Below are 26572 nucleotides of genomic sequence, written 5' to 3'. Positions count from 1 at the left end.
TTTCGATGCGAAACCTTATCGTTGGAGGTTCGTGTGTGAGTCAGAGAGCCGAATAGCTATTCGCATGTCAATTGACCTTGATAACTTGATAACTTTGTAACTTTGAAATAAAGCGCTTTATATGGTCCTTTGTAACCTGTGTTGGTGTGTTTCCATTTGGGCTTCCCGGCCTCATGTCAATTTCTCTGTTTCCACAGTTGGCGCCCGAATAGGGACCCTCAAGATTGATGCCGGATCATTGAAGGTTGACGCAGACTATCGAATCGGGATCGGACGGTGTGATTCTGCGGGCCCGACCGATCGAGATGCGATACCTCGGCAGCGCTGCACGATCCGATCCTTGGGCGATAGTCGTGCGGTCTGACACGGCATCTTGACGAGGGTCCAAATCCGAGGCGGGCAGATTTGCCGAAACCACTGAACGCAGGTAAAATTTGTTAGTTGAAGTCCTTTGAAAACCGTACGGTCCTCCTTAGGTTTGGTCAGGTGTAGTCGTGACCCGGCTCTTAATTTAACCCTGACAATTTGAATTTGGCATATTGTATCTGCAGACACAATTATTGGACCAGGTAACACCAATTCTTTGAGAAATGCCTGGGAAATTGTCTAGCTGTTTTAGGGCTCTATTCCGCAGCGATCGACAATCTTTGGAATTTAGCCGTCCGGCACCACAGGAGGGGTCGCCGGCGTGTACTATGTACTGTAAGTATGGCATTGGTAGTATTGTATTTAATGACATTTGGAACAGACAGACCAGAAATGCCTCCGGATTTCAGTGGCCAATCAATGGTAGTTTTGAGATCCCCCGTATTGAATACTTAGAGTCGATTTTGCTTAAGAAGAAGGCTAGGCCAGCAGCCTTTGATGTGTTACAAAATTGGAAAAAGGAAGCATTACAGCAGCTTAAAAGTAGGGATAAACATGCACGACGTCATAAAACGAATGCCGAAAAGGCATTGTTATATGACAAGGAAAAACGATTAGATGAAACCCAGAAAATGGACAGAGCTTTTTCGCTCGGAGTCCAGAAAATTTACCCTTCTAAAGATTTCCATGTTTCCGAGGAGTTTATTGAGAAAATATTAAACGAACGGAGGCCTGATTCTTCAGCGCCACCTCCGTATGCTCCTGTTGTGGGCGCTCTTCCCATTCCTGCTATTGCTCCTATCGTTATTCCTACTCCTCTTACACAGCCTACTACCCCTAGTTCCTTAGTTGTCGCTCCTCCGTCTATTTCGTCTGTTACTTTACCTCTTTCCCCTGCACCCATGTTAGGTTCACCTACACTTTCGATCTCGGGGAGTCCTGTGTTTATTAAATCAGATCCTGGTGCAGGGTCGAGGATAGTGACTCGTAGTACTGTTCCTGCGGGCAGGAAACAGGAACTATTTGCTTGGGCTAAACATTGCATGGAAAAAGGTGATCAAACTGAGGTATTTTCAACATTATCTAATTTGCACGATTTTCCCGAGAAAAACGTTTTTATTGAAGGACTGGGGATTCATTCAGGTGTAATGTGGGGTAGATTGCAGACTTCGGATCTCCCACAAGGGGTGAGAGATCTGAACGCTTTGGCACTCTCAAGGGATACCGAACAGAAAGTATATGGACATGTTGATAGATTGTTTGAGTTTAGACAGGATTTTGAAAGATTACAAAATGAGGATGATGAGGACGATAGGATATATATGCAGAAACGGTTCCTTTCGTGCCGAAGATCAGCACCCGAGGAAGTACGGATTTGTACTAGAGATGCGGTTCGATGGATCTCGGATCCATCAATACCGCCGGATGAGGTATACGATACATATAGTCAATATACGGTAGAAATGCAAAGGAAGGTAATTCAAGTGATGGTACAGCACTTGCAGGAAGAATGTATAAGAAAGAAGGTTGGTTGCCCCACAGAGTTATTAGGTATTTGTAAAAGAGCTTTTTCGCCCGACACTTCCACAGCTGCTTTAGCGCTTGATTTGGCCTTATTACTCAGTAAGCGGTCGGAGGTCCCTATATCTCAGTTGCCTATGAGAGAGGTCCCTCCGACCCTTGTCCCAAAAGTAGAAATCCCCGCCGACGCGGCGACTGGTGCTCCCGCGGTGGATATCCCAGCACACTACGTATCACAGTTTGTTCACGTCCCGTTCTCTCGACAGGAAGTGAACACGATCAGACAATCAGTCCCTGATATTAGGAAGAACCCGACAGGGTTTTATAAAGAAATAGAATCCGTTTTGCAGTCTTCCGTGTTCACCTTAAGTGACATGGATTTATTGTTTCCAGTGCTTTTACCTGTTGATGTATGGAAGCAGGTACGGACAGTAGATGATGTGCCGGGGTTAGGGGATACATGGGTAAATCTAACTAGAATAGATGGGGAACGACCAGCTGGTGAGAAACCACCGCAGGTAATACTCACTTTACCTGATAGAATAGTTGCCAAATTGAAAACTATAATTCCAGAAAAAAGGATTATTTGGGACAAGCTTACGGCCTGTGTCCAAGGAAAAACTGAAGGTACCACTGAATTCTTTAATAGGTTTGAACAAGTGTTCTCCGACTTCAGTGGACAGGATTTGGGTACAGAGTCGGGGAAGAGGTTGTTTGTGGACAAATTTGTGCGTGGATTGTTGCCCGACATCCAGTCACAAATTATGTCCTCAGAGAGCGCTTGGCAGGCAAAATCTCAGTCAGAGGTTTTGCATATGGCTCAGTATTATGAGAATAGGGTTAATAACGAAAAAGAGAAAATAGAAAAAAGAAGGGGTGACCTAAAGACTAAGGTATTGTTGCAGCAAATTGTCAGGCACCCCAGAGGAGGTACGACACAAACTAGAGGTCAGTACATTCCAAGAGGAAATACTCCTCTAAATTCTATAAATATTAATCAGTGTGCTTATTGCCGCCAGGAAGGTCACTGGCGAGCACAGTGCCCTGCCCTCCGTCAGAGGTCAGGAGGCACATTCGGAGGTATGGGTAGGCGACCACGGGGCCGCCCTGGAGCAGGGGGTCCTGATAGGGGTCAGCTTCTACGAGATCCCCAGCAACCTTTTTCACAGGAAAATCAGACTTCGAGTATGGACTCAAGAAATATATTTGATCACCCTTCCGCCGTCTATCTTTCTGAGGAACTTCCCTTTGATGAAGTTCTGCCTTACTAGGATTGCCCGAAGCAGCGTTTGGAACCTTTACCTATTCCCGTTATTCAGAAGGGCCCCTATGTTGAATTATTGGTGGGGAATAGGAAACATCAGTTCTTGATCGACACTGGAGCGCAGAAGTGCTCCATTGACCATTCTCGGGTTCCAAACATTCCCCTGTCAGGGCAAACAAATGTTTCTATAGGGTTCTCTGGTATACCAACTGTTTGTCCGGTCTCTGCACCGGTACCCATTTCTTTGGGCCCTTTTACAGACCAGTGCCCTTTTCTTCTTACTTCAAACTGTGGAGAAAATTTGCTGGGGTTAAATTTGTTGAAGAAATTGAACGCAGTGATTCATTGTTCCCCTGACGGAATAAGATTAACAGTTTCACCACAGCAACCTTTTAACTCCCAATACTTGACCCGACCTCTACCTCCCGAATTTGGCATTGTCCCAGAATATTTGTGGGCAATAGACGACAATGATGTCGGGATATTGCACATTGACCCTGTTAAGATAGTATTGAAACATGGGGTTAAACTGCCGCGCATTCCGCAATATAAAATTTCAGTTGAGGGCGAGCGCGCTTTGAAATGCATTGTCTCCGATTTTGTACATCGTGGAGTGATCGAAGAGATTACAGGTAGCTTATGTAATAGTCCGATCTTACCGGTATATAAGAAAGGCGACAATGCAATTCCGTACCGGTTTATAATAGATCTTCGTGCTATTAACCGGGTAGTGGCCCCACAATTTCCAATCGTGCCGGATGTAACTACAATCTTAACAATGATCCCTGCTACGGCTACGCACTTCAGTGTCGTAGATTTGAAAAACGCCTTCTTTAGTATTCCGATACACAAGGAGAGCAGGTATTTGTTTGCGTTCACCTTGGGGGGACGCTCATTTACATTCACAAGGGCACCTCAAGGGTATACTGAAAGTCCTAGTATCTATAGTAGAGCCTTAAAAGAGCAGCTCGACACCCTTGAATTGCCACCTACTTGCACGCTGCTTCAATATGTAGACGATTTGCTCTTAGCTGCAGACTCTGAGAAAGCTTGTAAAGAAGGCACTATATTGTTGCTTGTTCATTTAGCTGAACATGGACACAAAGCTTCACTTAAGAAATTTCAATATTGTTGCCAGGAGGTTGCCTATTTAGGCTACCTCCTGTCAAAGGAGGGGAGAAGATTGACACCTGAACGAATAAAACACATTTCTGGCATGTCTGTCCCAAAAACACAGAAGGAAGTCAGAGCCCTGATAGGGATGGCGTCCTACTGTAGACTGTGGATCCCGAACTTTGCCCTAGTGGTAAAACCGATGTTGGCTTTGACGAGGAAGGGCATTTCTTTGCCACTGCCATGGGAATCGGAACATCAACGATCATTTGAGCTTCTCAAAGCCGCGCTGTGTTCAGCACCGGTTCTGGGTACACCAAATTACGATAAGGCCTTTGTGTTGTTTGTGCATGAATGTAATGGATGTGCTTTGTCTGTGTTAACGCAGGAACATGGAGGGAAGAATAGGCCGTGCGGCTATTATTCCTCTGCCCTTGATCCTGTCGCATGCGCTTTGCCGCGATGTCTGCGCGCTGTTGCTGCTGCTGCTGCGTCTGTAAAACAGAGTGAGGGGATGGTCCTAGGCCACGATTTGATTCTGATGGTACCTCACTCTGTTGATATTCTATTGAATAAAACTCAAACACAACACCTTACTTCTGCCCGGTTGACCAGGTATGAATTAGTTCTATTTGCTCCTCATATCCAAATTAAAAGGTGTTGTGTTCTCAATCCGGCTGAACTTTTGCCTCTCCCGCAAACTTCTGCTTGCGGCGATGATGGATCACATGACTGCCTGTACGCCACCGAACAAGAAACAAAGGGCAGAATAGACCTCTCAGATACTCCTTTGGAGAATGCGGAAGGGGAGCTGTTTTGTGATGGCTCCTGCTTTAAACTTCCGAATGGCACATCTACAGCTGCTTATGCAGTTACTACTTTAAACAAGATCGTAGAAACTAAAAGGATTCCGCATAACTCTGCGCAGGCCGCAGAGATTATAGCGTTGACTCGTGCTTGTGAGCTCTCCCAAGGGCATAGAGTTAATATTTATACGGATAGTCAGTACGCCTTTGGGGTGGCTCACAACTTCGGAAAATTGTGGTCGGAAAGAGGGTTTCTGACCTCACATGGGACCAAGATTCAGCATGGTCCCTTAATAGTACAGTTACTTTCAGCACTCTCACTCCCTAAACAACTAGCGATTATGAAATGTGCAGCTCATCGTAAGGTCATAGATGATGTGGGCAAAGGAAATGCTTTTGCAGACTCGATAGCTAGACAAACAGCTACAGACCTTAGCACAGACATGTATACCTCAAGGGAAGTGAGAGATGGTTGTATAATAGATGAAGGCATTGGGTCTGTGCGAGATATTCAGACTGATGCCTCTGTTGATGAATCTAGGAAATGGGCTGAAGGCATGGGGAAATTGGATGACGAAGGGTGTTGGGTGGACGCATCTGACGGGAAATGGTTGCTTCCTGATTCTTATGTATTAGCAATGGTCACAATGGCACATGGTCCAACACATGTGTGTGCCCAGCAAATTGCAAAGATATTACAGCAGGTTTGGGTGAATGACAAAATTTTGGAAACTGAAAAAAAATATGTTCAGAATTGTATGATTTGCCTGCAGCACAATGTGGGTAAAGGGACAGTGACTCCAAGGGGAAGTTTCGGGCCCCCCTCTGTCCCCTTTGAAACCATTCACCTTGATTTCATTGAAATGGAACGTTGTAATAACTTGAAATATGTTCTTGTTATCATTTGTGCTTTTAGCAAGTGGGTCGAGGCTTTCCCTGCCAAAGATGCTACCGCCATGACCACCGCAAAGATCTTGGTGAAAGAATATTTTCCTCGATTTGGGCTCCCGAGGATAATCTGGTCGGATAACGGCCCACATTTCATCGCAGCTGTAATATTGCAAATATGTGTTGCCTTAGGGATTGAGAAACGTTTTCATTCAGCTAGGCACCCTCAAAGTGCGGGGTTGGTAGAAAGACACAACGGTATTTTGAAAAACAAACTTGCAAAAACATGTGCTGAGACTAAATTAAAATGGCCAGATGCTTTACCTATTGTATTGTTAGCTATGCGCACCACACCCCAGACTAGAACTGGGCTTTCTCCATTTGAGGTAGTAATGGGAAGGCCTGCTAATATTTGGGGCCTCCCTAAACCTAAAGCCCTGAGGGATGTGGAGAATGTATTGCTTGTAGATTATTGTAATCAATTGACTAAAAACCTGTATTTCATCTACCACCAGGTGAAGGCCGCCTTACCTGTACGGTTTACGGGCCCAGGGCACGATATATTGCCCGGCAGCTGGATCCTGGTAAAGGCCTACGAAAGGTCTTCCTGTCTCGCGCCTCGCTGGCGGGGACCCTACCAGGTTTTATTGGTCACCAGGACGGCAGTGCGGGTGGCAGGAAAGAAGAACTGGATACATGCAACACACATCAAGAAGATCCCTCACCCGACGCCACAAGTTACAGAAGAAACAGAACCCCTTGCTGATGCTACACTTTCTGATCTCGGAGTAGCAAGCAGCGTTGTGAGTGCGTCGGAGAAGTTCTCTGAGCCTGAGGAGCTCGGGGAGCCGTCCATTTTGTCTCCGCACTCCCTTGATCAATCACTTCCGGAAACTCTGGTTTCAAGTTCTGCGACTTCCGTCGCCACCGACGTGACGCTCCCCTCAGGGAGCGACGATACTCTGCTTTTGGATTCGGAAAACTTGGGTACCATCAGGTACAACCTTCGACCACGAAAATAAAATCGCTGCACGAGTATCGTGCATCTGGAAAAAAAAGGAGTGATTGGAATACTAATGTCTTTCCCTTTTTTGGAACACAGAAAAGGAGGGTTCTGTTGGCTAGGGTTGGGAAGGACTAAGAAGTCGCGCGGCCGAAGTGCCGCCAGCAACGAACATTGGGGCCGTCGATCGGGACAACCATGATGCCTGCCGCCTTCACCGCTGCTCCTCGTATTGAACTATTAGATAAGGAGGTGACCAGTTCGAACAATGGACAATGTGCCTGGGCCCTGAAAACGTACTGTTGTGTTCTTGTTTTGATTACTGTTAGTTTTGCAACTGCTGCCGTGGGACTTTGGTACTTTGAAGAGATTTATCCTTTGAAGCCTCTGTTACCGACCGAAATTGTACCAACTGTTTTGACTCCCTCTGTACACCTTCACACTCTGTCCCCTAGGGACTCTCGGCATAGACAGAAATATCATAATAACACTCTGATGATAGTGATGAACGCTACGCATGCTATTTTTAATAAGAGTAATTGTTGGATTTGCACGCATTTGCCACAACATGGGAACAAGGGACTGGGATGGTATATACATCCCTTACCTCTAACGACTTCCTGCTATGCCTCTCTTAGAGCACTCTTCTTTGGCCGATGGAATGATAGCATCTCAGGGAACTTCGATGGCACTAATTTGAATGAATTTGAGAGACGTGAATTGACTCCCCTGGGATGCTCGCTTTTTCGCAAATAGGAGTAGACCTAATATCGCTTCTATTAGACCGTCTGATAAACTTTCCTTTCCTTTCCAAAATCTAGTTTCTTTCAAGATGGCTCCGATAGGCAATAAGGATGCCATGCCTCCTTCTTATTCTGTAAATCACAATCCTGATTCTGTCCCTTTCTGTGTACAAAGAAATGGCACTAGGCCAATGGGAGATTTTGAGCCTTGTATACATATTGTAAATTTGACTGGGGAAAATAGGCCTTTGTATGTAGGGGGACCCGTTTATTTTGTTTGTGGTAGTTTAGCTTTTCCCTGGTTGCCCAAGGATTGGCAGGGGACTTGTTATTTAGGGATATTGTTACCAGGTGTATTTATAGCCAGTACCTTAGAGGTATCCCAGGCTCGCCCGCGACGAGATAGTGAGGGAGATACCCCCGGACAAGTGTTCGGGGATATAGCCAAATCAGTAGTCCCCTTTTGGGGACAAATAGCAAATTCAGAAAACATTAGGGGATTAGCGAGGGTATTGGAGAAAACGATCAACCGGACCACGGACATACTTTACAATATGACCTTAGAGCAAAAGGCGATAAGATTGGTAGCACTGCAAAATCGAATGGCATTAGATGTCATTTTAGCCGAACGAGGTGGAGTATGTAAATTAGTGGGGTCCGCTTGTTGCGTTTTCGTACCAGATTCTTCACCAACAATATTTAAAGCAATTCAGAACTTACACATTCTTAGTTCTGAAGTCCATATCCCTGTAGGAGACTGGAGCCTTAGTACCTGGTTTTGGGATTCTCTACGATCTTGGGGGTGGAAGGTGCTTTCTGTCATTTTAGGTATTTTAGGGACTCTGTTATTTCTTTGCTGTTGTTTTCAATGCCTCCCAAGTATATGCGGAATGATGGGGGAATGTTGTGCCCAGGTAATGAGCGCAATAGGGCGTAAGATATACACTCCGAAGACAGCATCTAAAGAGTTCATGTTGCAAGAAGTTCTTACGAATGACCTTATGGCTATTGATATTTCAGACAATGATGCGGAACCTATGGATGATAATGCCTTCAAGTATTTTCAAAAGTATTAGAAAACTATGTTTTAGCACTTGGCATAGGCCAAAAGGAGGGTCTGTGGAAATCGATATAATATTGTGACCCCAATCGCATTGTTTAAATGTATGTTGGCCTACGCCAAGCTGTCTAAAGAATATTGTGAACATAGGTTCCGCGGCAAGGTCTTGACCTTAATGTATTGTGTAAGCTGCCATCTTGGATCTAGCCGCCATTTTAGGTATTCTTGCAGTGTGGAAGTCACCCCGAATCACAAAATGGAGGCCGAATGACATTGCGAGTAAGACTTCGGCCATGGTGACCTCCGCACACGTGAATGAATAATATGTCCGCAGGCTACTTGTTAGGGTCATGAACTAAGACCCTGTCCTCTGTTTAACCTAGGTGTAAATATGTAACTGTATCAGCGGAACAGATCTAATATATGGAGATTGCATGTTCGACCTGGCTACGAACCCTAGCCATGGTTCCAGAAATGGTTAACTTGTAAGAGGGCTGGCCAATGCAGTACTAAATGTATAAAAACCCAAGCATCCCGATGATCGGTCTCTCCCACTTTCGATGCGAAACCTTATCGTTGGAGGTTCGTGTGTGAGTCAGAGAGACGAATAGCTATTCGCATGTCAATTGACCTTGATAACTTGGTAACTTTGTAACTTTGAAATAAAGCGCTTTATATGGTCCTTTGTAACCTGTGTTGGTGTGTTTCCATTTGGGCTTCCCGGCCTCATGTCAATTTCTCTGTTTCCACAGAAGGACATGGTCAACCTTTAAAGCAGGCCAATCTCTATGTTTTACTGGATGCAGCAGAAGTATTTCCTCTTTACCATCTCTTCAAGTGGGCCTGACTGATGTCCTGTTTTGTGCACGCTACGTGGGCTTTGTAAAGCATACCTCTGCCATTTGCATGGCCTCCTAGCGCTGTCAATATTTTCGTGTAATTGCTGAATGCTGCACTGTCCTGGGAACTCTAGGTGTGACTAAAGGATATATGCTGAGGCCCGAAAGAGGGTCGGCAGTCTAGTGGCAATGCCCATCACTTTGCAGTTTGGGTTTGTGAGTTCAGGTACCGGTCTGGTGTCAGAAAACTGTAAGCGCCCTCCCAATCAACTGTCGGTCCTGGATTGTGAGGATTTCCCCTTATACTGGTCTCAGTAGACACATTTCCATTTTACTTTTTCACTCTCGCATTGCCTATTTCTCTCTCTCTCATAGATACATTATAGACAAGAGAGACATTGTCAGCGAGAGGGTTGCACATCACCTTCCCCCATTTCCCTAAGTGCATTGCATGGGGCTCTGGGAGGCGTGCACATTTGTCTGAAACACAAAGATCCACAGGCAATAAAAGGCGTAGGACCCCAGTTCGCATTTCTTAGAATTTGAGGAGGCACTCAGAGTTGTCTCGGGCGTGACTGTACCTTTCATAGGAGATGTGCTAATCCCCAAACCCTCTTCCTTTGTCCCAGTAATCTGTCCTACGGCCTCTAGCAAGTTGTTTTCTGAAACAAAGCTTACCTGAACATCCTGTAAAATTGGTAACTTTTCAGTAGCAGTACAGTGCAGTATATAGCATTCCTGTTGCGCACAGCATCTAGATCCAAAAATTGCTTACTCTACCCCAGAAATTAGAATTCACCCAGTCAAACAGAGGGATCTATAAAGAGCATGGCAAGTAGTTAACATAAGCTACTTCCCCCAAGTTCTCTTGGTGCACTCTGCTGCCCTCTTTTAACAGAAGAATGCAACTGCAGGTCTTGCTTCTCAGCAAGGTACCTACATATAGAATCCTTGGTGCACTCTTGCTAAATCTGCTGGAATGTGTCTTCTATTGTGCCCAAGGTGGTTGTGTATTTGGGGACTCAGGGAAGCAAGGGAGCAGTCTAATGCACTGCAGTGCTAAGAGAGGCATGCCTTTTTCAGAAAAAAGTTCAGGTTTTCTGCCAATCAGAAAAAAATAGCAATGCAATCAGGCCAAAGGCAGAACACACATGCCAGTGAGTCTCTGTGGCGCAATTGGTTAGCGCGTTCGGCTGTTAACCGAAAAGACGCTGCTGTTTTTGGCACAAACACACAGAGTGTTCCACTCAGTAAACCTGAGTCATTTCTCCCGTGTTCTCTGGGTTCAGCCTACTGTCCCCTTTTAACACAAGTGCGCAACTGTGGCTTTCTCCTCATAGCAAGTTATGCCTATACAGAGGACATTTGGTGCACTGTTGATGGGCTCTGTCCTCTACTAAATCCCCTGTGTTTGTGGATTAGGGGAGGTAGGGAAGTGCTTGATACCCTGATTTGCTGTGGGAAATAGAGCTATTTTAGAAATATTTTCAGGTTGCCTGGGAAGCATAAGCAAACAGCACACCAATCAGGCCCCAGTGTAAGCACTGCATGAGTCTCTGTGGTGCAATCGGTTAGCGCGTTCAGCTGTTAACCGAAAGGTTGGTGGTTCAAGCCCACCCAGGGACGATGCATTTTGGCTCAAAAATTCAGCATGACCAACTATGAACTTCTGTTTACCTCTCGCAGGTCTCGTCTGCTGACGTCCAAAAAAACCAAAATACTGCAAGCATTTCTTCTCGCTTGCTTTAGTTTTTCAAAACTTGCCATTCAATTCATAAACATCAAGACTTCATGGGAAGGGTTTGACTGCAGCGTGTACTGATGCACAGAAGGAAGCTATCCTAGCCAGTCTACTTAAAGAAGCAATGAGGCTCTGCAGGTCCATGTACGTCTCCTACCTTTATTCTGTCATCAGACACACCAGGTGGACTGTCACAAGGACCTCGTGGCGCAATGGTAGCACGTCTGACTCCAGGTCAGAAGGTTGCGTGTTCAAATCACGTCGGGGTCAAATTTGCTTTTCCCACTCTGAAATACAAAATTGCTCTTCAGTATCTCGTTTTTCAACCTGACTGCATCTTTGTGCTCTGGGCCTAGTTGTTCTGGCGTTTCGAATGTAAGCTTTGCAGCAGGGAAGTATCATATTGACAGACACCCATGAAGGACATGGTCAACCTTTAAAGCAGGCCAATCTCTATGTTTTACTGGATGCAGCAGAAGTATTTCCTCTTTACCATCTCTTCAAGTGGGCCTGACTGATGTGCTGTTTTGTGCATGCTACGTGGGCTTTGTAAAGCATACCTCTGCCATTTGCATGGCCTCCTAGCGCTGTCAATATTTTCGTGTAATCGCTGAATGCTGCACTGTCCTGGGAACTCTAGGTTCGACTAAAGGATATATGCTGGGGCCCCGAAAGGGGGTCGGCAGTCTAGTGGCAATGGGCATCACTTTGCAGTTTGGGTTTGTGAGTTCAGGTACCGGTCTGGTGTCGGAAACCTGTAAGCGCCCTCCCAATCAACTGTCGGTCCTGGATTGTGAGGATTTCCCCTTATACTGGTCTCAGTAGACACATTTCCATTTTACTTTTTCACTCTCGCATTGCCTATTTCTCTCTCTCTCATAGATACATTATAGACAAGAGAGACATTGTCAGCGAGAGGGCTTCACAGCACCTTCCCCCATTTCCCTAAGTGCATTGCAAGGGGCTCTGGGAGGCGTGCACATTTGTCTGAAACACAAAGATCCACTGGCAATAAAAAGCGTAGGTCCCTAGTTTGCATTTCTTAGAATTTGAGGTGACACTCAGAGTTGTCTCGGGCGTGACTGTACCTTTCATAGGAGATGTGCTAATCCCCAAACCCTCTTCCTTTGTCCCAGTAATTTGTCTTAGTGCCTCTAGCAAGTTGTTTTCTGAAACAAAGCTTACCTGAACATCCTGTAAAATTGGTAACTTTTCAGTAGCAGTACAGTGCAGTATATAGCATTCCTGTTGCGCACAGCATCTAGATCCAAAAATTGCTTAATCTACCCCAGAAATTAGAATTCACCCAGTCAAACAGAGGGATCTATAAAGAGCATATAGAAATAGAGCTATTTTAGAAATATTTTCAGGTTGCCTGGGAAGCATAAGCAAACAGCACACCAATCAGGCCCCTGTGTAAGAACTGCATGAGTCTCTGTGGCGCAATCGGTTAGCGCGTTCGGCTGTTAACCGAAAGGTTGGTGGTTCAAGCCCACCCAGGGACGGTGCATTTTGGCTCAAAAATTCAGCGTGACCAACTATGGACTTCTGTTTACCTCTCGCAGGTCTCGTCTGCTGACGTCCAAAAAATCCAATAAACTGCAAGCAATTCTTCTCGCTTGCTTTAGTTTTTCAAAACTTGCCATTCAATTCATAAACATCAAGACTTCATGGGAAGGGTTTGGCTGCAGCGTGTACTGATGCACAGAAGGAAGCTATCCTAGCCAGTCTACTTAAAGAAGCAATGAGGCTCTGCAGGTGCGTGTACGTCTCCTACCTTTATTCTGTCATCAGACACACCAGGTGAACTGCCGCAAGGACCTCGTGGCGCAATGGTATCGCGTCTGACTCCAGATCAGAAGGTTTCGTGTTCAAATCACGTCGGGGGCATATTTGCTTTTCCCACTCTGAAATACAAAATTGCTCTTCAGTATCTCGTTATTTCAACCTGACTGCATCTTTGTGCTCTGGGCCTAGTTGTTCTGGCGTTTCGAATGTAAGCTTTGCAGCAGGGAAGTATCATATTGACAGACACCCATGAAGGACATGGTCAACCTTTAAAGCAGGACAATCTCTATGTTTTACTGGATGCAGCAGAAGTATTTCCTCCTTACCATCTCTTCAAGTGGGCCTGACTGATGTGCTGTTTTGTGCACGCTACGTGGGCTTTGTAAAGCATACCTCTGCCATTTGCATGGCCTCCTAGCGCTGTCAATATTTTCGTGTAATCGCTGAATGCTGCACTGTCCTGGGAACTCTAGGTGTGACTAAAGGATATATGCTGGGGCCCCGAAAGGGGGTCGGCAGTCTAGTGGCAATGCCCATCACTTTGCAGTTTGGGTTTGTGAGTTCAGGTACCGGTCTGGTGTCGGAAACCTGTAAGCGCCCTCCCAATCAACTGTCGGTCCTGGATTGTGAGGATTTCCCCTTATACTGGTCTCAGTAGACACATTTCCATTTTACTTTTTCACTCTCACATTGCCTATTTCTCTCTCTCTCATAGATACATTATAGACAAGAGAGACATTGTCAGCGAGAGGGTTGCACAGCACCTTCCCCCATTTCCCTAAGTGCATTGCAAGGGGCTCTGGGAGGCGTGCACATTTGTCTGAAACACAAAGATCCACTGGCAATAAAAAGCGTAGGACCCCAGTTCGCATTTCTTAGAATTTGAGGAGGCACTCAGAGTTGTCTCGGGCGTGACTGTACCTTTCATAGGAGATGTGCTAATCCCCAAACCCTCTTCCTTTGTCCCAGTAATCTGTCCTAGGGCCTCTAGCAAGTTGTTTTCTGAAACAAAGCTTACCTGAACATCCTGTAAAATTGGTAACTTTTCAGTAGCAGTACAGTGCAGTATAAAGCATTCCTGTTGCGCACAGCATCTAGATCCAAAAATTGCTTACTCTACCCCAGAAATTAGAATTCACCCAGTCAAATAGAGGGTTCTATAAAGATCATGGCAAGTAGTTAACATAAGCTACTTCCCCCAAGTTCTCTTGGTGCACTCTGCTGCCCTCTTTTAACAGAAGAATGCAACTGCAGGTCTTGCTTCTCAGCAAGGTACCTACATATAGAAACCTTGGTGCACTCTTGCTAAATCTGCTGGAATGTGTCTTCTATTGTGCCCAAGGTGGTTGTGTATTTGGGGACTCAGGGAAGCAAGGGAGCAGTCTAATGCACTGCAGTGCTAAGAGAGGCATGCCTTTTTCAGAAAAAAGTTCAGGTTTTCTGCCAATCAGAAAAAAATAGCAATGCAATCAGGCCAAAGGCAGAACACACATGCCAGTGAGTCTCTGTGGCACAATTGGTTAGCGCGTTCGGCTGTTAACCGAAAAGACGCTGCTGTTTTTGGCACAAAGACACAGAGTGTTCCACTCAGTAAACCTGAGTCATTTCTCCCGTGTTCTCTGGGTTCAGCCTACTGTCCCCTTTTAACACAAGTGCGCAACTGTGGCTTTCTCCTCATAGCAAGTTATGCCTACACAGAGGACATTTGGTGCACTGTTGATGGGCTCTGTCCTCTACTAAATCCCCTGTGTTTGTGGATTAGGGGAGGTAGGGAAGTGCTTGATACCCTGATTTGCTGTGGGAAATAGAGCTATTTTAGAAATATTTTCAGGTTGCCTGGGAAGCATAAGCAAACAGCACACCAATCAGGCCCCAGTGTAAGCACTGCATGAGTCTCTGTGGCGCAATCGGTTAGCGCGTTCGGCTGTTAACCGAAAGGTTGGTGGTTCAAGCCCACCCAGGGACGATGCATTTTGGCTCAAAAATTCAGCATGACCAACTATGAACTTCTGTTTACCTCTCGCAGGTCTCGTCTGCTGACGTCCAAAAAATCCAATAAACTGCAAGCAATTCTTCTCGCTTGCTTTAGTTTTTCAAAACTTGCCATTCAATTCATAAACATCAAGACTTCATGGGAAGGGTTTGGCTGCAGCATGTACTGATGCACAGAAGGAAGCTATCCTAGCCAGTCTACTTAAAGAAGCAATGAGGCTCTGCAGGTGCATGTACGTCTCCTACCTTTATTCTGTCATCAGACACAGCAGGTGGACTGCCACAAGGACCTCGTGGCGCAATGGTAGGCGTCTGACTCCAGATCAGAAGGTTGCGTGTTCAAATCACGTCGGGGTCATATTTGCTTTTCCCACTCTGAAATACAAAATTGCTCTTCAGTATCTCGTTATTTCAACCTGACTGCATCTTTGTGCTCTGGGCCTAGTTGTTCTGGCGTTTCGAATGTAAGCTTTGCAGCAGGGAAGTATCATATTGACAGACACCCATGAAGGACATGGTCAACCTTTAAAGCAGGCCAATCTCTATGTTTTACTGGATGCAGCAGAAGTATTTCCTCTTTACCATCTCTTCAAGTGGGCCTGACTGATGTCCTGTTTTGTGCACGCTACGTGGGCTTTGTAAAGCATACCTCTGCCATTTGCATGGCCTCCTAGCGCTGTCAATATTTTCGTGTAATCGCTGAATGCTGCACTGTCCTGGGAACTCTAGGTGTGACTAAAGGATATATGCTGAGGCCCGAAAGGGGGTCGGCAGTCTAGTGGCAATGCCCATCACTTTGCAGTTTGGGTTTGTGAGTTCAGGTACCGGTCTGGTGTCGGAAACCTGTAAGCGCCCTCCCAATCAACTGTCGGTCCTGGATTGTGAGGATTTCCCCTTATACTGGTCTCAGTAGACACATTTCCATTTTACTTTTTCACTCTCGCATTGCCTATTTCTCTCTCTCTCATAGATACATTATAGACAAGAGAGACATTGTCAGCGAGAGGGCTTCACATCACCTTCCCCCATTTCCCTAAGTGCATTGCATGGGGCTCTGGGAGGCGTGCACATTTGTCTGAAACACAAAGATCCACTGGCAATAAAAGGCGTAGGACCCCAGATCGCATTTCTTAGAATTTGAGGAGGCACTCAGAGTTGTCTCGGGCGTGACTGTACCTTTCATAGGAGATGTGCTAATCCCCAAACCCTCTTCCTTTGTCCCAGTAATCTGTCCTAGGGCCTCTAGCAAGTTGTTTTCTGAAACAAAGCTTACCTGAACATCCTGTAAAATTGGTAACTTTTCAGTAGCAGTACAGTGCAGTATATAGCATTCCTGTTGCGCACAGCCTCTAGATCCAAAAATTGCTTACTCTACCCCAGAAATTAGAATTCACCCAGTCAAACAGAGGGATCTATAAAGATCATGGCAAGTAGTTAACATAAGCTACTTCCCCCAAGTTCTCTTGGTGCACTCTGCTGCCCTCTTTTAACAGAAGAATGCAACTGCAGGTCTTGCTTCTCAGCAAGGTACCTACATATAGAAACCTTGATGCACTCTTGCTAAATCTGCTGGAATGTGTCTTTTATTGTGCCCAAGGTGGTTGTGTATTTGGGGACTCAGGGAAGCAAGGGAGCAGTCTAATGCACTGCAGTGCTAAGAGAGGCATGCCTTTTTCAGAAAAAAGTTCAGGTTTTCTGCCAATCAGAAACAAATAGCAATGCAATCAGGCCAAAGGCAGAACACACATGCCAGTGAGTCTCTGTGGCACAATTGGTTAGCGCGTTCGGCTGTTAACCGAAAAGACGCTGCTGTTTTTGGCACAAAGACACAGAGTGTTCCACTCAGTAAACCTGAGTCATTTCTCCCGTGTTCTCTGGGTTCAGCCTACTGTCCCCTTTTAACACAAGTGCGCAACTGTGGCTTTCTCCTCATAGCAAGTTATGCCTATACAGAGGACATTTGGTGCACTGTTGATGAGCTCTGTCCTCTACTAAATCCCCTGTGTTTGTGGATTAGGGGAGGTAGGGAAGTGCTTGATACCCTGATTTGCTGTGGGAAATAGAGCTATTTTAGAAATATTTTCAGGTTGCCTGGGAAGCATAAGCAAACAGCACACCAATCAGGCCCCTGTGTAAGAACTGCATGAGTCTCTGTGGCGCAATCGGTTAGCGCGTTCGGCTGTTAACCGAAAGGTTGGTGGTTCAAGCCCACCCAGGGACGGTGCATTTTGGCTCAAAAATTCAGCGTGACCAACTATGGACTTCTGTTTACCTCTCGCAGGTCTCGTCTGCTGACGTCCAAAAAATCCAATAAACTGCAAGCAATTCTTCTCGCTTGCTTTAGTTTTTCAAAACTTGCCATTCAATTCATAAACATCAAGACTTCATGGGAAGGGTTTGGCTGCAGCGTGTACTGATGCACAGAAGGAAGCTATCCTAGCCAGTCTACTTAAAGAAGCAATGAGGCTCTGCAGGTGCATGTACGTCTCCTACCTTTATTCTGTCATCAGACACACCAGGTGGATTGCCACAAGGACCTCGTGGCGCAATGGTAGCGCGTCTGACTCCAGATCAGAAGGTTGCGTGTTCAAATCACGTCGGGGTCATATTTGCTTTTCCCACTCTGAAATACAAAATTGCTCTTCAGTATCTCGTTATTTCAACCTGACTGCATCTTTGTGCTCTGGGCTTAGTTGTTCTGGCGTTTCGAATGTAAACTTTGCAGCAGGGAAGTATCATATTGACAGACACCCATGAAGTACATGGTCAACCTTTAAAGCAGGCCAATCTCTATGTTTTACTGGATGCAGCAGAAGTATTTCCTCTTTACCATCTCTTCAAGTGGGCCTGACTGATGTGCTGTTTTGTGCACGCTACGTGGGCTTTGTAAAGCATACCTCTGCCATTTGCATGGCCTCCTAGCGCTGTCAATATTTTCGTGTAATCGCTGAATGCTGCACTGTCCTGGGAACTCTAGGTGTGACTAAAGGATATATGCTGAGGCCCGAAAGGCGGTCGGCAGTCTAGTGGCAATGCCCATCACTTTGCAGTTTGGGTTTGTGAGTTCAGGTACCGGTCTGGTGTCGGAAACCTGTAAGCGCCCTCCCAATCAACTGTCGGTCCTGGATTGTGAGGATTTCCCCTTATACTGGTCTCAGTAGACACATTTCCATTTTACTTTTTCACTCTCGCATTGCCTATTTCTCTCTCTCTCATAGATACATTATAGACAAGAGAGACATTGTCAGCGAGAGGGCTTCACAGCACCTTCCCCCCTTTCCCTAAGTGCATTGCAAGGGGCTCTGGGAGGCGTGCACATTTGTCTGAAACACAAAGATCCCCTAGCAATAAAAAGCGTAGGTCCCTAGTTTGCATTTCTTAGAATTTGAGGTGACACTCAGAGTTGTCTCGGGCGTGACTGTACCTTTCATAGGAGATGTGCTAATCCCCAAACACTCTTCCTTTGTCCCAGTAATCTGTCTTAGTGCCTCTAGCAAGTTGTTTTCTGAAACAAAGCTTACCTGAACATCCTGTAAAATTGGTAACTTTTCAGTAGCAGTACAGTGCAGTATATAGCATTCCTGTTGCACACAGCATCTAGATCCAAAAATTGCTTACTCTACCCCAGAAATTAGAATTCACCCAGTCAAACAGAGGGGTCTATAAAGAGCATGGCAAGTAGTTAACATAAGCTACTTCCCCCAAGTTCTCTTGGTGCACTCTGCTGCCTTCTTTTAACAGAAGAATGCAACTGCAGGTCTTGCTTCTCAGCAAGGTACCTACATATAGAATCCTTGGTGCACTCTTGCTAAATCTGCTGGAATGTGTCTTCTATTGTGCCCAAGGTGGTTGTGTATTTGGGGACTCAGGGAAGCAAGGGAGCAGTCTAATGCACTGCAGTGCTAAGAGAGGCATGCCTTTTTCAGAAAAAAGTTCAGGTTTTCTGCCAATCAGAAAAAAATAGCAATGCAATCAGGCCAAAGGCAGAACACACATGCCAGTGAGTCTCTGTGGCGCAATTGGTTAGCGCGTTCGGCTGTTAACCGAAAAGATGCTGCTGTTTTTGGCACAATTACACAGAGTGTTCCACTCAGTAAACCTGAGTCATTTCTCCCGTGTTCTCTGGGTTCAGCCTACTGTCCCCTTTTAACACAAGTGCGCAACTGTGGCTTTCTCCTCATAGCAAGTTATGCCTATACAGAGGACATTTGGTGCACTGTTGATGAGCTCTGTCCTCTACTAAATCCCCTGTGTTTGTGGATTAGGGGAGGTAGGGAAGTGCTTGATACCCTGATTTGCTGTGGGAAATAGAGCTATTTTAGAAATATTTTCAGGTTGCCTGGGAAGCATAAGCAAACAGCACACCAATCAGGCCCCTGTGTAAGAACTGCATGAGTCTCTGTGGCGCAATCGGTTAGCGCGTTCGGCTGTTAACCGAAAGGTTGGTGGTTCAAGCCCACCCAGGGACGGTGCATTTTGGCTCAAAAATTCAGCGTGACCAACTATGGACTTCTGTTTACCTCTCGCAGGTCTCGTCTGCTGACGTCCAAAAAATCCAATAAACTGCAAGCAATTCTTCTCGCTTGCTTTAGTTTTTCAAAACTTGCCATTCAATTCATAAACATCAAGACTTCATGGGAAGGGTTTGGCTGCAGCGTGTACTGATGCACAGAAGGAAGCTATCCTAGCCAGTCTACTTAAAGAAGCAATGAGGCTCTGCAGGTGCATGTACGTCTCCTACCTTTATTCTGTCATCAGACACACCAGGTGGATTGCCACAAGGACCTCGTGGCGCAATGGTAGCGCGTCTGACTCCAGATCAGAAGGTTGCGTGTTCAAATCACGTCGGAGTCATATTTGCTTTTCCCACTCTGAAATACAAAATTGCTCTTCAGTATCTCGTTATTTCAACCTGACTGCATCTTTGTGCTCTGGGCCTAGTTGTTCTGGCGTTTCGAATGTAAGCTTTGCAGCAGGGAAGTATCATATTGACAGACACCCATGAAGGACATGGTCAACCTTTAAAGCAGGCCAATCTCTATGTTTTACTGGATGCAGCAGAAGTATTTCCTCTTTACCATCTCTTCAAGTGGGCCTGACTGATGTGCTGTTTTGTGCACGCTACGTGGGCTTTGTAAAGCATACCTCTGCCATTTGCATGGCCTCCTAGCGCTTTCAATATTTTCGTGTAATCGCTGAATGCTGCACTGTCCTGGGAACTCTAGGTGTGACTAAAGGATATATGCTGGGGCCCCGAAAGGGGGTCGGCAGTCTAGTGGCAATGGGCATCACTTTGCAGTTTGGGTTTGTGAGTTCAGGTACCGGTCTGGTGTCGGAAACCTGTAAGCGCCCTCCCAATCAACTGTCGGTCCTGGATTGTGAGGATTTCCCCTTATACTGGTCTCAGTAGACACATTTCCATTTTACTTTTTCACTCTCGCATTGCCTATTTCTCTCTCTCTCATAGTTACATTATAGACAAGAGAGACTCTGTCAGCGAGAGGGCTTCACAGCACCTTCCCCCCTTTCCCTAAGTGCATTGCAAGGGGCTCTGGGAGGCGTGCACATTTGTCTGAAACACAAAGATCCACTGGCAATAAAAAGCGTAGGTCCCTAGTTTGCATTTCTTAGAATTTGAGGTGACACTCAGAGTTGTCTCGGGCGTGACTGTACCTTTCATAGGAGATGTGCTAATCCCCAAACCCTCTTCCTTTGTCCCAGTAATCTGTCTTAGTGCCTCTAGCAAGTTGTTTTCTGAAACAAAGCTTACCTGAACATCCTGTAAAATTGGTAACTTTTCAGTATCAGTACAGTGCAGTATATAGCATTCCTGTTGCGCACAGCATCTAGATCCAAAAATTGCTTACTCTACCCCAGAAATTAGAATTCACCCAGTCAAACAGAGGGATCTATAAAGAGCATGGCAAGTAGTTAACATAAGCTACTTCCCCCAAGTTCTCTTGGTGCACTCTGCTGCCCTCTTTTAACAGAAGAATGCAACTGCAGGTCTTGCTTCTCAGCAAGGTACCTACATATAGAAACCTTGGTGCACTCTTGCTAAATCTGCTGGAATGTGTCTTCTATTGTGCCCAAGGTGGTTGTGTATTTGGGGACTCAGGGAAGCAAGGGAGCAGTCTAATGCACTGCAGTGCTAAGAGAGGCATGCCTTTTTCAGAAAAAAAATCAGGTTTTCTGCCAATCAGAAAAAAATAGCAATGCAATCAGGCCAAAGGCAGAACACACATGCCAGTGAGTCTCTGTGGCGCAATTGGTTAGCGCGTTCGGCTGTTAACCGAAAAGACGCTGCTGTTTTGGGCACAAAGACACAGAGTGTTCCACTCAGTAAACCTGAGTCATTTCTCCCGTGTTCTCTGGGTTCAGCCTACTGTCCCCTTTTAACACAAGTGCGCAACTGTGGCTTTCTCCTCATAGCAAGTTATGCCTACACAGAGGGCATTTGGTGCACTGTTGATGGGCTCTGTCCTCTACTAAATCCCCTGTGTTTGTGGATTACGGGAGGTAGGGAAGTGCTTGATACCCTGATTTGCTGTGGGAAATAGAGCTATTTTAGAAATATTTTCAGGTTGCCTGGGGAGCATAAGCAAACAGCACACCAATCAGGCCCCAGTGTAAGCACTGCTTGAGTCTCTGTGGCGCAATCGGTTAGCGCGTTCGGCTGTAAAGGTTGGTGGTTCAAGCCCACCCAGGGACGATGCATTTTGGCTCAAAAATTCAGCATGACCAACTATGAACTTCTGTTTACCTCTCGCAGGTCTCGTCTGCTGACGTCCAAAAAATCCAATAAACTGCAAGCAATTCTTCTCGCTTGCTTTAGTTTTTCAAAACTTGCCATTCAATTCATAAACATCAAGACTTCATGGGAAGGGTTTGGCTGCAGCGTGTACTGATGCACAGAAGGAAGCTATCCTAGCCAGTCTACTTAAAGAAGCAATGAGGCTCTGCAGGTGCATGTACGTCTCCTACCTTTATTCTGTCATCAGACACACCAGGTGGATTGCCACAAGGACCTCGTGGCGCAATGGTAGCGCATCTGACTCCAGATCAGAAGGTTGCGTGTTCAAATCACGTCGGGGTCATATTTGCTTTTCCCACTCTGAAATACAAAATTGCTCTTCAGTATCTCGTTATTTCAACCTGACTGCATCTTTGTGCTCTGGGCCTAGTTGTTCTGGCGTTTCGAATGTAAACTTTGCAGCAGGGAAGTATCATATTGACAGACACCCATGAAGTACATGGTCAACCTTTAAAGCAGGCCAATCTCTATGTTTTACTGGATGCAGCAGAAGTATTTCCTCTTTACCATCTCTTCAAGTGGGCCTGACTGATGTGCTGTTTTGTGCACGCTACGTGGGCTTTGTAAAGCATACCTCTGCCATTTGCATGGCCTCCTAGCGCTGTCAATATTTTCGTGTAATCGCTGAATGCTGCACTGTCCTGGGAACTCTAGGTGTGACTAAAGGATATATGCTGAGGCCCGAAAGGCGGTCGGCAGTCTAGTGGCAATGCCCATAACTTTGCAGTTTGGGTTTGTGAGTTCAGGTACCGGTCTGGTGTCGGAAACCTGTAAGCGCCCTCCCAATCAACTGTCGGTCCTGGATTGTGAGGATTTCCCCTTATACTGGTCTCAGTAGACACATTTCCATTTTACTTTTTCACTCTCGCATTGCCTATTTCTCTCTCTCTCATAGATACATTATAGACAAGAGAGACATTGTCAGCGAGAGGGCTTCACAGCACCTTCCCCCATTTCCCTAAGTGCATTGCAAGGGGCTCTGGGAGGCGTGCACATTTGTCTGAAACACAAAGATCCACTGGCAATAACAAGCGTAGGACCCTAGTTCGCATTTCTTAGAATTTGAGGTGGCACTCAGAGTTGTCTCGGGCGTGACAGTACCTTACATAGGAGATGTGCTAATCCCCAAACCCTCTTCCTTTGTCCCACTAATCTGTCCTAGGGCCTCTAGCAAGTTGTTTTCTGAAACAAAGCTTACCTGAACATCCTGTAAAATTGGTAACTTTTCAGTAGCAGTACAGTGCAGTATATAGCATTCCTGTTGCGCACAGCATCTAGATCCAAAAATTGCTTATTCTACCCCAGAAATTAGAATTCACCCAGTCAAACAGAGGGATCTATAAAGAGCATGGCAAGTAGTTAACATAAGCTACTTCCCCCAAGTTCTCTTGGTGCACTCTGCTGCCCTCTTTTAACAGAAGAATGCAACTGCAGGTCTTGCTTCTCAGCAAGGTACCTACATATAGAAACCTTGGTGCACTCTTGCTAAATTTGCTGGAATGTGTCTTCTATTGTGCCCAAGGTGGTTGTGTATTTGGGGACTCAGGGAAGCAAGGGAGCAGTCTAATGTACTGCAGTGCTAAGAGAGGCATGCCTTTTTCAGAAAAAAGTTCAGGTTTTCTGCCAATCAGAAAAAAATAGCAATGCAATCAGGATAAAGGCAGAAAACACATGTCAGTGAGTCTCTGTGGCGCAATTGGTTAGCGCGTTCGGCTGTTAACCGAAAAGACGCTGCTGTTTTTGGCACAAAGACACAGAGTGTTCCACTTAGTAATCCTGAGTCATTTCTCCCGTGTTCTCTGGGTTCAGCCTACTGTCCCCTTTTAACACAAGTGCGCAACTGTGGCTTTCTCCTCATAGCAAGTTATGCCTACACAGAGGACATTTGGTGCACTGTTGATGGGCTCTGTCCTCTACTAAATCCCCTGTGTTTGTGGATTAGGGGAGGTAGGGAAGTGCTTGATACCCTGATTTGCTGTGGGAAATAGAGCTATTTTAGAAATGTTTTCAGGTTGCCTGGGAAGCATAAGCAAACAGCACACCAATCAGGCCCCAGTGTAAGCACTGCATGAGTCTCTGTGGCGCAATCGGTTAGCGCGTCCGGCTGTTAACCGAAAGGTTGGTGGTTCAAGCCCACCCAGGGACGATGCATTTCGGCTCAAAAATTCAGCTTGACCAACTATGAACTTCTGTTTACCTCTCGCAGGTCTCGTCTGCTAACGTCCAATAAACTGCAAGCAACTCTTCTCGCTTGCTTTAGTTTTTCAAAACTTGCCATTCAATTCATAAACATCAAGACTTCATGGGAAGGGTTTGGCTGCAGCGTGTACTGATGCACAGAAGGAAGCTATCCTAGCCAGTCTACTTAAAGAAGCAATGAGGCTCTGCAGGTGCATGTACGTCTCCTACCTTTATTCTGTCATCAGACACACCAGGTGGACTGCAAAGGACCTCGTGGCGCAATGGTAGCGCGTCTGACTCCAGATCGGAAGGTTGCGTGTTCAAATCACGTCGGGGTCGTGTTTGCTTTTCCCACTCTGAAATACAAAATTGCTCTTCAGTATCTCGGTATTTCAACCTGACTGCATCTTTGTGCTCTGGGCCTAGTTGTTCTGGCGTTTCGAATGTAAGCTTTGCAGCAGGGAAGTATCATATTGACAGACACCCATGAAGGACATGGTCAACCTTTAAAGCAGGCCAATCTCTATGTTTTACTGGATGCAGCAGAAGTATTTCCTCTTTACCATCTCTTCAAGTGGTCCTGACTGATGTGCTGTTTTGTGCACGCTACGTGGGCTTTGTAAAGCATACCTCTGCCATTTGCATGGCCTCCTAGCGCTGTCAATATTTTCGTGTAATCGCTGAATGCTGCACTGTCCTGGGAACTCTAGGTGTGACCAAACGATATATGCTGGGGCCCCGAAAGGGGGTCGGCAGTCTAGTGGCAATGCCCATCACTTTGCAGTTTGGGTTTGTGAGTTCAGGTACCGGTCTGGTGTCAGAAAACTGTAAGCGCCCTCCCAATCAACTGTCGGTCCTGGATTGTGAGGATTTCCCCTTATACTGGTCTCAGTAGACACATTTCCATTTTACTTTTTCACTCTCGCATTGCCTATTTCTCTCTCTCTCATAGGTACATTATAGACAAGAGAGCAATTGTCAGCGAGAGGGCTTCACAGCACCTTCCCCCATTTCCCTAAGTGCATTGCAAGGGGCTCTGGGAGGCGTGCACATTTGTCTGAAACACAAAGATCCACTGGCAATAAAAAGCGTAGGACCCTAGTTCGCATTTCTTAGAATTTGAGGTGGCACTCAGAGTTGTCTCGGGCGTGACTGTACCTTACATAGGAGATGTGCTAATCCCCAAACCCTCTTCCTTTGTCCCAGTAATCTGTCCTAGGGCCTCTAGCAAGTTGTTTTCTGAAACAAAGCTTACCTGAACATCCTGTAAAATTGGTAACTTTTCAGTAGCAGTACAGTGCAGTATATAGCATTCCTGTTGCGCACAGCATCTAGATCCAAAAATTGCTTATTCTACCCCAGAAATTAGAATTCACCCAGTCAAACAGAGGGATCTATAAAGAGCATGGCAAGTAGTTAACATAAGCTACTTCCCCCAAGTTCTCTTGGTGCACTCTGCTGCCCTCTTTTAACAGAAGAATGCAACTGTAGGTCTTGCTTCTCAGAAAGGTACCTACATATAGAAACCTTGGTGCACTCTTGCTAAATCTGCTGGAATGTGTCTTCTATTGTGCCCAAGGTGGTTGTGTATTTGGCGACTCAGGGAAGCAAGGGAGCAGTCTAATGCACTGCAGTGCTAAGAGAGGCATGCCTTTTTCAGAAAAAAGTTCAGGTTTCCTGCCAATCAGAAAAAAATAGCAATGCAATCAGGCCAAAGGCAGAACACACATGCCAGTGAGTCTCTGTGGCGCAATTGGTTAGCGCGTTCGGCTGTTAACCGAAAAGACGCTGCTGTTTTTGGCACAAAGACACAGAGTGTTCCACTCAGTAAACCTGAGTCATTTCTCCCGTGTTCTCTGGGTTCAGCCTACTGTCCCCTTTTAACACAAGTGCGCAACTGTGGCTTTCTCCTCATAGCAAGTTATGCCTACACAGGGGACATTTGGTGCACTGTTGATGGGCTCTGTCCTCTACTAAATCCCCTGTGTTTGTGGATTAGGGGAGGTAGGGAAGTGCTTGATACCCTGATTTGCTGTGGGAAATAGAGCTATTTTAGAAATATTTTCAGGTTGCCTGGGAAGCATATGCAAACAGCACACCAATCAGGCCCCAGTGTAAGCACTGCATGAGTCTCTGTGGCGCAATCGGTTAGCGCGTTCGGCTGTTAATCGAAAGGTTGGTGGTTCAAGCCCACCCAGGGACGATGCATTTTGGCTCAAAAATTCAGCATGACCAACTATGAACTTCTGTTTACCTCTCGCAGCTCTCGTCTGCTGACGTCCAAAAAATCCAATAAACTGCAAGCAATTCTTCTCGCTTGCTTTAGTTTTTCAAAACTTGCCATTCAATTCATAAACATCAAGACTTCATGGGAAGGGTTTGGCTGCAGCGTGTACTGATGCACAGAAGGAAGCTATCCTAGCCAGTCTACTTAAAGAAGCAATGAGGCTTTG

At 45.9% G+C, this 26572-nt stretch overlaps 11 non-coding genes across 11 annotated transcripts; all 11 read left to right on the top strand.

The window, feature by feature from the left end:
- Positions 1-11542: 11542 nt before the first annotated feature.
- TRNAW-CCA (transfer RNA tryptophan (anticodon CCA)) lies at positions 11543-11614 on the top strand. The gene has a single exon. It is a non-coding gene; the product is annotated as a tRNA-Trp (tRNA).
- Positions 11615-12775: 1161 nt separating this feature from the next.
- On the top strand, positions 12776-12849 carry TRNAN-GUU (transfer RNA asparagine (anticodon GUU)). Its single transcript has one exon. It is a non-coding gene; the product is annotated as a tRNA-Asn (tRNA).
- Positions 12850-15024: 2175 nt separating this feature from the next.
- On the top strand, positions 15025-15098 carry TRNAN-GUU (transfer RNA asparagine (anticodon GUU)). The gene has a single exon. It is a non-coding gene; the product is annotated as a tRNA-Asn (tRNA).
- Positions 15099-17271: 2173 nt separating this feature from the next.
- Positions 17272-17345, top strand: TRNAN-GUU (transfer RNA asparagine (anticodon GUU)). The gene has a single exon. It is a non-coding gene; the product is annotated as a tRNA-Asn (tRNA).
- Positions 17346-17658: 313 nt separating this feature from the next.
- TRNAW-CCA (transfer RNA tryptophan (anticodon CCA)) lies at positions 17659-17730 on the top strand. The gene has a single exon. It is a non-coding gene; the product is annotated as a tRNA-Trp (tRNA).
- Positions 17731-19519: 1789 nt separating this feature from the next.
- Positions 19520-19593, top strand: TRNAN-GUU (transfer RNA asparagine (anticodon GUU)). Its single transcript has one exon. It is a non-coding gene; the product is annotated as a tRNA-Asn (tRNA).
- A 313-nt stretch (positions 19594-19906) lies between these two features.
- On the top strand, positions 19907-19978 carry TRNAW-CCA (transfer RNA tryptophan (anticodon CCA)). Its single transcript has one exon. It is a non-coding gene; the product is annotated as a tRNA-Trp (tRNA).
- A 2171-nt stretch (positions 19979-22149) lies between these two features.
- On the top strand, positions 22150-22221 carry TRNAW-CCA (transfer RNA tryptophan (anticodon CCA)). Its single transcript has one exon. It is a non-coding gene; the product is annotated as a tRNA-Trp (tRNA).
- A 1789-nt stretch (positions 22222-24010) lies between these two features.
- On the top strand, positions 24011-24084 carry TRNAN-GUU (transfer RNA asparagine (anticodon GUU)). Its single transcript has one exon. It is a non-coding gene; the product is annotated as a tRNA-Asn (tRNA).
- A 302-nt stretch (positions 24085-24386) lies between these two features.
- On the top strand, positions 24387-24458 carry TRNAW-CCA (transfer RNA tryptophan (anticodon CCA)). The gene has a single exon. It is a non-coding gene; the product is annotated as a tRNA-Trp (tRNA).
- A 1790-nt stretch (positions 24459-26248) lies between these two features.
- Positions 26249-26322, top strand: TRNAN-GUU (transfer RNA asparagine (anticodon GUU)). The gene has a single exon. It is a non-coding gene; the product is annotated as a tRNA-Asn (tRNA).
- The last annotated feature ends 250 nt before the right edge of the window (positions 26323-26572 follow it).

Source organism: Ambystoma mexicanum, chromosome 11 (genome assembly GCF_040938575.1).
Source record: "Ambystoma mexicanum isolate Mex_15411 chromosome 11, UKY_AmexF1_1, whole genome shotgun sequence".
Classification (NCBI taxonomy): Eukaryota; Metazoa; Chordata; class Amphibia; order Caudata; family Ambystomatidae; genus Ambystoma; species Ambystoma mexicanum.
Note: the sequence above shows the minus strand (reverse complement) of the source record. Positions and strands in the feature narration are given on the sequence as shown.